Source organism: Rosa rugosa, chromosome 2 (assembly GCF_958449725.1).
Source record: "Rosa rugosa chromosome 2, drRosRugo1.1, whole genome shotgun sequence".
In the NCBI taxonomy this organism is placed as follows: domain Eukaryota; kingdom Viridiplantae; phylum Streptophyta; class Magnoliopsida; order Rosales; family Rosaceae; genus Rosa; species Rosa rugosa.
In genome coordinates this window covers 44,788,391-44,802,490 of record NC_084821.1, presented here as the reverse complement: position 1 = coordinate 44,802,490, position 14,100 = coordinate 44,788,391, and positions in this window count along the sequence as shown.

The window sequence follows — 14,100 nt, the reverse complement described above, 5'->3', positions numbered from 1 at the left end:
GGATCTTCTTCGTCCAAAGGATGATGACGAAGATGTGCTAAAGGCGGAAGTGCCTTACATAAGTACAATAGGCGCATTGTTGTACTTAGCTAAATGCACAAGACCGGAAATCTCGTTTACAATGAACTTGTTAGCTAGATATAGCTCTGCGCCAACGCGACGCCATTGGATTGGTGTAAAAGATATCTTTCGATACTTGAGATGTACGATTGATATGGGCTTGTTCTATCCCTACAGAGAGATGATGGATTCGGACCCATCACACACCAGGAACGCCGCCAACATTGGCCTGCGTCCCCTCTCCCCATCCCAAAACGAAGTTAGCGTTTTGGAAGGTTTTGCTGATGCTGGGTATCTCTCTGACCCACACAAATGTCATTCCCAAACTGGTTAAGTGTTCACCATGGGTAAAGACTGTGATATCTTGGAGGTCTACATAATAGACCATAGTCGCTATATCTTCGAACAATGCAGGGACTATTGCTCTTCACGAAGAGATTCGTGAATGTATTGGATCCATAATTACGCATGTTCGAACAATTGTGGTTTGAAGTCTACCATAGATGAGCCTACGAGCATTTAGGATAATGCAGCTTGTTTTGAACAAATGAAGCAAGGCTACATCAAAGCGACAACACCAAGCTTAATCAGCAACAACAGACTCTCCTCAAGATCAAAATGAACTAGGTTCAATCTGAGGACAGTGTGGCAGACTTGCTCACTAAGTCATTGCCTAAATTCCACTTTCGAGAAACATGTTGGTAGCATCGTTTACGGAAGTTATCCGAACTCCCATGACCGTAGTCATCAGGGGGAGATGCAGACATCAGGGGGAGATGTCTACATGTATGGTCTCGAAACGTGAAGGGTGTGTTGTGCTCTTTTTCCCCTTCGACCGAGGTTATTTTTGTCCCACTGGGTTTTTGTTACTCGGCAAGGTTTTTAACGAGGCAACGAGAGAAGCACCGCGTTTGGGCAACACAAGGGGGAGTGTTCAAGGAAAACCTAATTTGTGTTTAGCCCAAACTCTAGGTTACTTGACCTAGTGGTAATAGGATTTAATTAGAAGGATCTAGAATCCTAATCAATGTAGAATTACTTTCCTTGTATGATTGAGATTCTATGCATTGTAATCCTCTATATAAAGAGGCCCCTATTATCAATGAGATTATACAGCAAATTCCTCTCAAATTCAGTTTCTCTACAACAAATTTTAAATAATTTTGAATAATTGAGTGGTAGTATGGTAAATAGCAAAATTAAAAATCATATAAAAAATAAAATAAATAGTTTTCAAATAGTTAACTACCCATGTTTGCAATAACCACCCACAATTCAGATAACTTCTCACTTTCTTTTTTCTCAAATAACTTTTATTTTTTTCTCAATATAATAATTATAAAAAGTTTACACATGCAGAGCATGTGAGCAGAAAACTAGTTATTATTAAGAGAAGATGCTTTGTTAGCCAAAATAAAAAAATTTGACAGATTTAACCTAGAAAGATTAAAAAACTTTGAAAATAAATTAAATCACAAGGGTAAATATGACAATTATAAAATGAATTTTCATTAGAAAAATTAAAAAAAATTATCCCACAACCCCACTTTTCTGTCCCACTATTTTCTCTCTGCAATAACTGTTTTATTCCATTTATTTTTTTAATTTTCTTTAAAATACATGCAGGAGCATGTATGAAGAAGGCTAGTTATATTTAAGAGAAGAGAAGTTCTCAATCAAAACAAAAGTTTTTACGTAAATGCTCCTTATACACACACACACTAGGAAAACCAAATTAATTCGAAAGTGTAAAGAAGTAAAACCACAAATAAAAAAATAAAAAATAAAAAGACATGGATAACCAGCGGTCAGATACTGTTCACAAAAAGTCACCAAATGTCAAGAAATTGACCCAGAAAGTGACCCGAAGTGACTTTTTGTGAACAATATATGACTGGTCAAGAAAAAATGTGGAAATGAAAGGCAAAAAGCAGTGAATAGTTTTGACCAGCCAATCTCAACGGGTGAACTTGCTCTAAAATTACTTTCCTCACTCCCACATCTATCCCGTGTTTAAAAATTTATTGTTTTAAATAACCAAATGTGTTTTTGGTTCCTACACGTATTTCATAATGTCCGAACTAAAGTTCCATTGACATCTTGTGATCCTCATATACAAACATTGCAGGACCAAAGTGTACATATGATGGACAGCCGCTTGCTATTGTATGGTTACTCTATCCTAGGTGCGGCCTTATGGGTGTGTGGATGGTGTGGGTTTTCAAATTTTTTAACTTGTTTATATATGGCGTATAGAATATCACTGCAGCATCTGCAATGTTCTAAGATCCTTCATATGATCAGATCGATCGGAATATACACGGCATCATTCAAAGTTTCAAACGAATAAGTCCTTGTCAACACTCAACTAGGGCCGACTTTGTTGGCAAAATGCTAAGTTTCATCAAAGAATCGAAGAATTTGTTGCAATCAAGCACATTTACATATGCGGATATGCCAGTCCAAAACAAAGAACATTAAGTCCTGATAAATGGTCTAAATTATTATGACGTGTAAATGGACTAGTTACGTTTCGTGGAGTGCTTTGCGTCTTTATTTTCATGAATCTTTCTAATCTTTCTATTCATGGCTCTGGTTGGTTTATATGGTTATTGCTCACAGTATCCATATGTCTATTTTCACCAATTTTTATCGTGTTGGTGTGGCTAAGTACGTAATAGTTAGCTGGTGTGTTTAGATGAGAAGATTATGAATTTCTAGGAAATTTCTAAACAATAGAATCTATAATTCCATCAATTAAAATTCTATTAATTGAATTTTGTTTAAGGAAAACTGAATTGGGAGAGAATTGAGTTGTACTTTCATTGATAATAGGGGTCTCTTTATATAGAGGATTACAAACATAGAGATAGAGCTGTACATGGAAACATAATCGTACATTGATTGGATATATCCTAAGATTCTCCGAGAATATCTCTAATATAAACCCAATTTCAACTAGAGCAAGTAACCTCGAGTTTGGGCCAGACACATATTCTGGATTTACTTGAACACTCCCCCTTGTGTCGCCCAAACGTGGTGCTTCTCTCGTTGCCTCGCTAAAAACCTTGCCGAGTAACAAAAACCCTGTGGGACAAAAATAACCTCGGTCGAAGGGGAAAAAGAGCACAACACACCCTTCACGTTTCGAGACCATACATGTAGACATCTCCCCCTGATGACTACGGTCATGGGAGTTCGGATAACTTCCGCAAACGATGCTACCAACATGTTCCTCGAAAGTGGAATTTAGGCAATGACTTAGTGAGCAAGCCTGCCACACTGTCCTAAGATTGAACCTAGTTCACTTTGATCTTGAGGAGAGTTTGTTGTTGCTGATTATCCTTGGTGTTGTCGCTTTTGATGAAGCCTTGCTTCACTTATTCAAAATAAGCAGCATTATCGTAAATGCTTGTAGGCTCATCTGTGGTAGACTTCAAACCACAATTGTTCGAACATGCGTAATTATGGATCCGATCCATAAACATTCACGAACTACTTCGTGAAGAGCAATAATCTCTGCATTGTTCGAAGATATAGCGACTAGGGTCTGTTCTATAGACCTCCAAGATATCACGGTCTTTACTCATGGTGAACACTTAACCAGTTTGGGAACGACCTTTGTGTGGGTCAGAGAGATACCCAATATCAGCAAAACCTTCCAAAACACATGTCGTTTTGGGATGGGGATAGAGGATGCTGGCCGGTGTTGGCGGCGTTCCTGGTGTGTGATGGGTCCGAATCCATCATCTTTCTGTAGGGATAGAACAAGCCCATATCAATCGTACATCTCAAGTACTGAAAGATATCTTTTACACCAATCCTAATGGCGTCGCGTTGGCGCAAAGTTATATCTTAGCTAACAAGCTTACTGCAAATGAGATGTCCGGTCTTATGCATTGGGCTAAGTACAATAATGCGCCTATTGTACTAAGTAAGGCACTTCTACCTCTAGCACATCTTCGTCATCATCCTTTGGACCAAGAGGATCCTTTTCAAGATCAAGACTACAGACGATCATGGGGGTGCTTGAAGGCTTGACCTTGTCAAAATGCCTAAGCATCTATTGACACGATGCTCAAGTTCCAAATCGAGATATAATCGTGTTCTCCCAAAATCCTTCATCTCAAACTCGGATTTCAAGTGTTCAGCGGTTTCCCTTAACTCTTTAAGGGCTTCCAATGAAGATCATGTCCAACATGAACCGCGATAGAATCCGAAACTTGTTATGGAAACGCGTGGACATATCCCTTCCCAATCAAGTAGTCATCTTAGTGAGCGTTTCAACCTTATTGTAAACGCGCTCCGTGGTCTAGAGCCACTTGACTTGGGTAAATGAAGTTCACCATGAACCTTCATGTATATTCTGTATCTAGATCCCTATAGAGATACGTAGTGACCACATTCGTAAGCTGCATGATCAGTTATTCGGAAACTACCAAACTGACAGGGTAGTGGAGTGCAATGACATCCATTACGAGAGAATATGTCTCATCGTAGTCGATTCCAGGGCGTTTTGTGAGAAGCCTTGCGCCATAACGCGAGATTGCCATCTCTTTTTCTCATCACACTTTCTAACGAAGACCCATTAGTCAATAGGTTTTATGTTAGGAGGTGTTGGCATCACTGGCTCAAAAACCTTCCTCTTCGTTAGAGAATCCAACTTAACCTAGATCGCATATTTCCATTTAGGCCAAATCTCTCTACGTTGGCATTCACTCATCAACGGAGCGTGGTTCGATATCATCTGACTCAACAAACTCATGCGCAACAAAATGCACAACTACATCATCAATTATGATGGAGTTTCTATCCCACGTCTCATGTACACTAGTGTAAGTTTCATAGAGCTCTATATTCTCAGAAATAGGTTCTGACGTTGAGGCGTCCCCCAACGATAACCATAACCCGGAAGATACTCATGAGACGGATTTTGAGTGTCGATGATCAAATGATCGGAGTGTGCCAAAGTATCCTTCGAACCCACGGGCCTCCCATGCATCCTAGCTGGGGCCATGGCCTGTAACGCCAGAGTGCCACTCTCTTTGGCGTTGGCACCATGCCTACCTCCGTGTAGGGTGGCGCTACGTTCTCTCGTAGGGACGTCCTTCCTTGCAGGCATGTTTGCAGCATATTTGTGTGATCTCGTCACTTTAGTAGGGATCGAGATGAGACATAGTGGGGACAGACCACGACAATTCCTGTCATTCCTGCTGAACATCTGTGTTCTTATCTCCCCCTAACGATGGGAAGACTGTCTCATCAAAGTGACATCAGCAAATCTAGTGGTAAGGAGATCGCCTAGCAAGGGCATGAAGTGGCGGACGATTGTTGGAGTCTCAAATCCAACGTAGTTGCCCATTCGTCTGTAAGGACCCATCATAGAGAGCTATGGCTGCGCAATTGGCACATAAATGGCACACTCAACTATGCGTAAGTACGATACTTGTACCCAGTCACTAGCTATAACACAGAGGTAGATTGAGTGGCGGTGGGTCGTAGACGAATTAGCATAGCTGCATGCGATATTGCATCACCCCAAGCGGATATTAGGAGATCGGTGCGCATTACCAATGTCTGGACTATTATCGTAGTCGTTTCCGCGAGACCATTTGGATATGCTCATGGGAATATGATGTCCAACATCAGTCCCAATGCAATAACCATCGAAGGTCTTCGATGTAAACTCACTAGCATAGTCAAATCCAATTGATTGAATATGATGATTCGGGGAGTGAGCCCGTTGTCATATGATATGTGCTAGGAGTGTAGCATAAGCAACATTACAAGTGGACAATGGCACAACACGTGACCAGCGTGTTTGCGTGTCAACCAATATCATGAGATATTTAAACGTCCGCAAGTTGGTTGAATCAGTCTATAGAATCCCCATGGGTTCTATGTAAGAACAAAATGAGTATTTTCATATCCTTTGCATAGGACGGTCTCAGTCATAGTTTCCCTAAGGAACGGGCTTTGTAAAACGAGCGAGAGGCTTTAGAAGTAACCAATGAGGACTTTGGTTGGGCCTGAGCGTCTGAAACACTATTTGAAGCAAAGTTAGTGATTGCTACATCACCTGGGGCGTCATCACCATGATGTACGCTATCCATGGCGTCATGGATAAGGACTATGCCATCCCTAGGCTGGTGGTGGACGGCAGCGACGGCAGTCACACTTAGTCCAGGAATCAACTGTTGATTCATGCTTCATTTCGCTCGAGAAAATAGATGTCTGTGTGAAGTCTTTAGTAGACGGATCATCATATCATGACTAGGATGACCTATCCTGTCGTGACAAAGCCAATATGTGTCTAAATCCAAGAGATCTTCTCTCATAACTTTTATTGGATTTAATAGCTCGGATAGTGACATAGAGTCCACTAGAGAGACACATAAACTTCTCTAAGATGCGTCTTTGTTCGCAATCATTAGAGGTATTGCAAAGGAACTCATTTCAGTTCTCTACATGCGTTTTCGCATGGAATCCGTTGGCTATTCATAGGGGCGATTTGCCCTAGGAGCGTAGAGAGTTTCTGTGACAGTAATCAAGGTATCATTTGGCAAAGGGGAACTTGGGCTATTCCATGTCCTTGAATTAATATTGATGACCCAGCCATCGTAATCACAAAAGTAATATGCTCAGAATCAAAATGGAGTCATAATGAAAAGAACTCGAAATTTTATTCATAAGCCATCGGAGTTACATCATTGTCTCTTTGACCAAAAAAAATCTAATCCAAAATGCTAGCTAATGCAAAACAATGGTAGTTGTCTAACTTAATTCTTTCGGTAATTCCAAAATAAATGTGACCAGGTGAGTAGAGAGATGTCGGTGGAGCAAGGCTCGCTTAAGTACCACTAATCTCAGAACCTTCCTAGACATCACACTTACTTTGGGTGAGCCTACTTTGAAGAAAGACTAAACCATTGACATTTACTACAAAAATATATGGCAATTGCCTATTACATCTCTTGGAAAAATAAAGACTTAAACATAATTGGCGATCTATTGATCCCAGCCAGATTTGTTGTCTTCAACCCTTCACTCTAGATCATCTTCTTGATCTTCTTGTTCCACATCGTGAGCTTCTCTTGCTTCACAATATGCATTGTAGGCAGTGACAATTTCTTCACGAGCTCTACAAATGTGTGCCAAATTACCAGATACTCCACATCGTGAACATACATCTCTTTGCTCAGACTCCATTGATTGAGGCGCTATGAAAGCGTCATTTAGATGGCTCTTAGTGTTGGTGGCGCCACCAACATGGCCAGAGGCGTTACCTCCCTCTCTCTTTCCACGTTTACCTCTTCGGTTCCGTGTTCGCCTATTTTGGCGGTTACCTTCCCAAGTAGAGCGATTATATGGACCAGAACGTCCATAAGTATCCCTAAGATTAGGGTTTCGCTCTTGGCGCCCTCTCTTAGGGGCGCGACTATAATTGGATTCTGGAATATGCTCTGTTTCCATGGATCTCGAATTATAGTTCTTCACAAGGATGTTGTCATGCTTTTCAGTGACATTCATAGCTTCAATGAGCTCATGAAACCTTGTGATCCGTCCTACAGTAACATCGATTCGATAGTTCTTAGCAGCCATCAATGCAAAGATGGGGAAGGTAGAGAGAGTCTTCTCAATCAACATCGCATTTGTGATCTCTTTACCACAGAATTCCATTAAGGATTTAATGCGAAGTGCTTCCGAGTTGTAGTCAAGAACTGACTTGAAATCATAGAAGCGGAGGCTATGCCATCTCACTTCTAGGTCAGGAAGCAGGGAGTCATGGACGTTGCTAAATCTTTCTTCGAGTGAGACCCACAGCCTTCTGGGATCTTCTTCATTCATACACTCGTACTGGAGCAAATCATCCATATGACGAGTGATTAGGATGATGACTTTCGCCTTGTTTGCCTCTAAGGCTGCTCTATTTGCTTCCAAAGCTTGAGCTTGCTTAACAATTAGCACGTCCTGGCTAGGCTCGAGAATCGTATTCAGGATTCCATCGGCCTTGAGATGCTGGCGGACATCACGAACCCACCTGTGATATTCAGAGCCAGTTGTTCCCAATGGAGCAAAGTCCAATTTGTTCAGGTTACTCATCCTGAAAGAGAACAAGAAATTAGGGTTAGTTTCGGAGCGTAAAAAGGCTACCACGAAAACATATAAAATTTCTGAGCGTAGTTGCTCCCAAGAAATTATGAATTTTTGAGCGTAATCGCTTCCAAGAAATTAGGAATTTCTGAGCGTGATTGCTTCCAAGAAATATATTCAATTCCAAGAGGTATTGGATTAGATCGAAACAATGACATAAGTGGTCGATCATAAATTCTCTACAAACTCTAAGTTTGGAGATCTCAACAAGCTCCAAGCTTGGAGTGAGCACGAACCCCACAGTTCGGCGACCGGAAAAAGTCGCCGGAAAAAGTGGTCGGAAAAGTGGCCGGGAAGTTGACCGAAAAACGGTCAACCAGGGTTGACCGGTGCTAACGTGGCAATCTGGTGAGCTGGCGTGGCGTGATGACATGGCTGCTGACAGGCTGATGTTGCTGGCTGACGTGGCGTGCTGATGTGGCAGTGGGCTGCGTCAGTGGGTTCACCAAACTGGGCCAAGCTTTCTTCTTCTGGGCCGTGTAAGGAGGCCCCTTTTTTCCTTTCTGCTATTCTTTTCTTCTGGGGCCCGCACTTTTTCTTCTCTTTCTTCTTCTTCCGCGTCTTCTTCTTCTGGGGCCCCCACCTTTTTCTTCTTTTTCTTTCTTTTCTTCCTCTTCTGCCCACCACGTGGGCTGCCTCCTTTCTTTTTTTTTCTTTTCTTTTTTCTTCTGGACCCACTTTCTTTTCCTTCTCTTTCTTTCTTCTGGGCCGAGTGCTTCTTCCCTCTGGGCTGGGTTGCACTGCCTTGCTTTTGGGCTCGTCTGGGACAGAGGAAGAATTAAGGTGGAAGGGTAGGCGGCGGTTCAAGGTGCAGCAGGTTCAGGTGGCCGGTTAAGGGGTTTTTACTCCGGTTCTGGGATGCATATTTCTGGTTCCCGGAATCTGGAATCAAGGGGCTGATGTTGATAAAATACGGTGGTCAAAGGTTGACTTCAAAGGTACGAACCGGGCAGGGAAATTTCTACTTATTCTGATGGCCGGTTCGGTGTTTTTCTGGCCGGTTCTGGGGGCGGCGCCGCCAGTTCTGGACTCCTGAAGTTGGGAGCTTTAAGGTGGGCGGCGGAGGTTTCTGGGTAGGGCTTCGTACTGATAACGTGTTTAAGGAAAACTGAATTGGGAGAGAATTGAGTTGTACTTTCATTGATAATAGGGGCCTCTTTATATAGAGGATTATAAACATAGAGATAGAGTTGTACATGAAAACATAATCGTACATTGATTGGATATCTCCTAAGATTCTCCGAGAATATCTCTAATATAAACCCTATTTCAACTAGAGCAAGTAACCTCGAGTTTGGGCCAGACACATATTCTGGATTTACTTGAACAAATTTTTTATTATTGAGTTGGATACTTTTTTTTGGGGTCCTTGACCTAAAACACCAAAATAAGCAAAAAATATCCCATTTATTTTTGTTCCCACATACATAATTTAACGTCAAATAATCATTTTGCCCTCAACCCAATTAAAGAATTACAATAACTGCCACTCTCTCTCATCTCTTTCCAGCACGAGGAAACTCTCTCACCTCTCGCCGGAACTCTCTCTCCTCTCTCTCACGCCGGAATTCTCTCTCTTCTCTCTCAAGCCGGAACTCTCTCTCCTCCCTCTTTCCAGCACGCCGGAACTCTCTCTCTCTCTCTCTCTCTCAGATTGCCTCCGCTGCCATCGTCGGTCACGTCGTCGACGGTGGAGGAAACACTGGAAATCCATGGCACAAATCTGGCGCTGGCTTTCGCAATGTCGCCTGATCCTAGCTCGCTCCAGTTGCCGTCGTTATGAAAGAGAGAAGGAATCCTAAACGATTTCAATTCGGAGCGGAGCGGTTTTGCAACGGAAGGCCCAAAAATCCTAAACGATTTTGATTTGGATCGACAGACAGAGAGGTGAGACTGAGAAAGAGAGAAGGAAGATGTCATCCACGGCTGCATCTGATCTCCCAAAAATCCTGTCCCGGGCTGCAACCGTCAAAGTCAAAGATGGGAGGAGAAGAAGATGTGGGTGCCCAGAGCAGTTTCTGGGTGCCCAAACCTTTTTTTTTTTTTAAGTAATGGGGCAGAAAGAAGGAAAGAAAAAAAAAATTAATGTATATTGGGAGGCAATGGACGTTTTGAATTGATATAATCTCTTCATTTTTTTCTTTAATTTAAGTTTTATTTGTCTAATTTTAGGAAAATTAGTTCTCATTCCGGTGACCGAAAGTTCTATTGAGGGGCAATAGACGTCTATTGGGGGGAAATAGAGGTTTATTGCCCCTCTATTGGGGGGCAATAGATGTCTATTAGGGGGCAATAGACCTTTCCAGTGAGGTCTTTAGAAAAGTCTGGTGTGCGGCGGCTGGTGACCGGAATCTGGTTGGAATCCGGTAACTGGATTCCGGTGAAAGTTGGCCGGAATCCCGCGACCAGTGACCGAATTCTTGCGAAAATTGGCCGGAATCCGGCGGCCAGTGACTGGGCTCCGGCGAAGTCTCCTATGGTTTCTCTCTCTTCCATTTTCTATCTCTCTTTTAAGTAACAAAGGGGTGTGGGTAAAATAGTCTAAAAAAAATAAAAAATAAAAAACTTAATGGGGTATTGGGGAAGACTTTCTTAGAGTGTTTTGGGTAAGGAGGAATTAAAAAAACTTAATGGGATAAGTGGGAAAAAAAAACCCCCAAGAAATGGGGTAAATGGACAAAAACTTTTTTTTTTATAATTGAAATAGATCAGCCCGATTTTATAATTCAGGAAGCAGTACAAAAAACGACACACCCCATTGGGGCCATCGGAAAGAGCCGTTCTTTAGGACATATAAACATCCTATTCTAAAAATAGAATCCCGCATACCCAAAGTACACCCACCTTTTAGAAAGTTCACGCACCATTATTCTAACTAGGCCTGGGCTCGGGTCAGGCAGGGCCCGAAATTTGGTAAAACCGAGACTGAACCCGAAACAATCAGTTCGGGCCGGTTCGGTTCTGGTTTTTTCCAAACTGGAAACCAACAGAAACCGATTCCAAACGGGCCGGTTCGGTCTTCGGGCTTTTCGGGCCCAAAATTCAGTTTCCCAGCTCTGAGCAAAATATACACAAAATTCGGTAAAAGGCGAGGTTTGAACCCCCGACCTCTTACACGAAAGCGTTACTCCCAACCACTAGAGCACAAGACCCTCTCATCATTTTATGTGCAAAGTTTATATTTATTTTGTCCTAGGCAACTTTTCTTGGTGGTGGAGACCACAGCTTTTCTTCCACCCGGTCCTTTCTTTTCTTCTCCTTGGTAGCTGCAGCAACTTTTCTTTTCTTTAATGCTTGGGAAGTGAGGCACCAACGTGGAGACAAAGATGAGGTGTGGTACCAGCAGCAGCAACTTTTAAAAAAAAAGTTGATAGGTGTGGTATTAAACAGACACGCAGTGGCTTTGCCTAAATACCAGAGAAAGTGAATCCCAAATATAAACTATCATGTCTCCCCCATTTGAAATGCAAAATCTGACCCCTCCTCTCCTCCTCCTCTTGTTCTTCTTGCAGATCGGGTTTCGATGTGGGAAAAATGGCGAGCCCTCTCCTTTTCAGCTTCAATACTCCTCGTCGTGGCGGTGAGCTAGGGAGTTGCCTTAGGCTGATTTGGAACGAGGTGGTGATTTGCCGTCGACGGGTTGCTGAAGGTGTGGGTCCAGTCAACGATTTGGGCTAGCTTCTTTGAGCGGGAGAAGGAGGATTCTAGAAATCCGAGTTCGGCGATGGTCTGAAGGTCGGGTCGGTTTAGTATATGGTCTATGGAGGTTTAGGAGGAGGAGGAGGAACTGGCTTGGGAGGTTTAGTATATCACCCAATCATATACAGACAAGTAGCAACAGAAACAAAATACGGGTCGGTTCGGGTTTTCGGTTTCTGTATATTTGAAGCCCGAGACCGAACCAAGAAAATATATTCGGGTCGGGTCCTAAACTGAACCGAGAATTTCTAAATCAAAACCGAACAGAATCGGGCTTTTTTGCCCGGTTCGGGTCGGGTCTTCGGTTATTCGGGTCCAAACGCCCAGCCCTAATTCTAACAAATACTTAGACACTCAGAATCAGTTAAATAAATGTTTCAACCGAGTAGTGGTAATTTGCAACATATTCTCTCAAAAAGAGATAAGAATAGTCAAAACACCCTTCAAAAAAGGAGAGCGTATGTTGGCGACGAAAAATTCCAAAGGGGAATTTGGCTCGCCAATGAATTCTAATTGGAGTAGGAGCTGACCAGGAATGATTGAGAAGCTTCCTTTGTCGTTGACTTGGAATTGATCGTCGGTGGGAAGGAGAGGAGGGTACCTGTAAAAAAACTCTCTGATGCTCAAGTTAGAAACAGTTTGAGTTATGTGCAATAGAAAAAGTCAGAATCAGATATCTTACTTGGTCATCGTGCCCCCTATTTATAGGTGAGGGAGTGCTTGTACCATAAGTCGCGTTTAATATCGCCTTAAACCTTGTACTTATTATCGCCATCATGTCGCGTTAATAACCTGATTTATGATCGCCATCATGCCGCGTTCAATAGCCTCCTTCATTGCAGTATTAACAATGGCAGTTATCATCATATTCATGATTGACATTACTGGCTTTTATGACGAAGTTTAATCGTCATGATGGTGAGTCAAAGTCGTTAACTACCCCCACAATACTCCCAAATTTTCTCTTCAGACACTCGTTCTAAGAGGAAATTTCTAAATCTGGCCACGACCCGAGCCCAACTCAGAGGTTCCCTCTCTTTTGATGCCGTACGATATCCTTCTCCTACTAGCCTTGATGCGGTTGTCACCTCGAACCTCGACAAGATCTGGCACCTAGATGTGGTGACGCTTAATGCTTCAGTGTTCGACACGGTTGCCTCCTCGAGCCTTTTGCTTTTCGAGTCTACTCCTCCTTTAGAATTCACCTCCTCGTCGAGAGCTTTTTTCCTTGTCGAGAGCCTTTTAGTCGTCGAGAGCTTTTTCTCGTCAACGATGTTTTTTCTTTTTGTCGTGAGCTTTTCTCGTTGTGGATATTTTTTCTTCATCGCGGGCTTTCCTCGTCGAGGATATTTTCCTTCGTCGGGGGCTTTCCTCGTCGAGGATATTTTCTTCGTCGGGGGCTTTCCTCGTCGATATTCCTTTTACTCTACATATTGCCCCTTGTTTTTCTTTGTTGTGTGCTCGTATGCACAGAATTAAAAACAATTTGCTGCCTATATGTTATTGCCGCCTTTACCAAGAGTCCGCTCTTACGAAAATTTCAATAACAATTAAAAACATGAGTATATTCAGAGTACCAGGAGTTCGAAATCAAACCGTCTATGATGAATTCATGGATTGCTCTCAGGCGAAGAGTTAGTTTTTGCACGGGACATAGAGTTGCCCCCATTTTCCTTCGAGTCTGATAGACAACATTTTATTCATTTTGGCCACCGGCGTCAGATATTTATATGTGGCCATCGGCCTTATATATTCATTTTGGCCAGTGGCCACATACATTCCTCTTGGCTACAGTCCTCGCACAGATATTTTGGCCAACGGCCTCGTGCATTATTTCGGCCACCGGCCTCATGTACTATGTTGGCCATCAGCCTTGCGCTTATATTTCAACCACCGACCTCAAGAATTTATTATGAAATGAGATTTGGTTATAGAATGGATGCTCTTAATCGAATATAAGTGGATATCACAACAAACAGTAACTATATTAAATTATTCTCCCATTTCTTCCTCATTTAGGTTACATTTTTTTTCTTTGATGTAACGAGCTCATATATTAATATGGCCCGGATTCATGGGCAAAGAATAGTACGTACTAGAAGACTACTCTATTACATCTTTGATAACTCAAAGTAGTTTATGCTAACAAAAACACCTCATGTCGTAGGCAATCTATTCTACTTGACT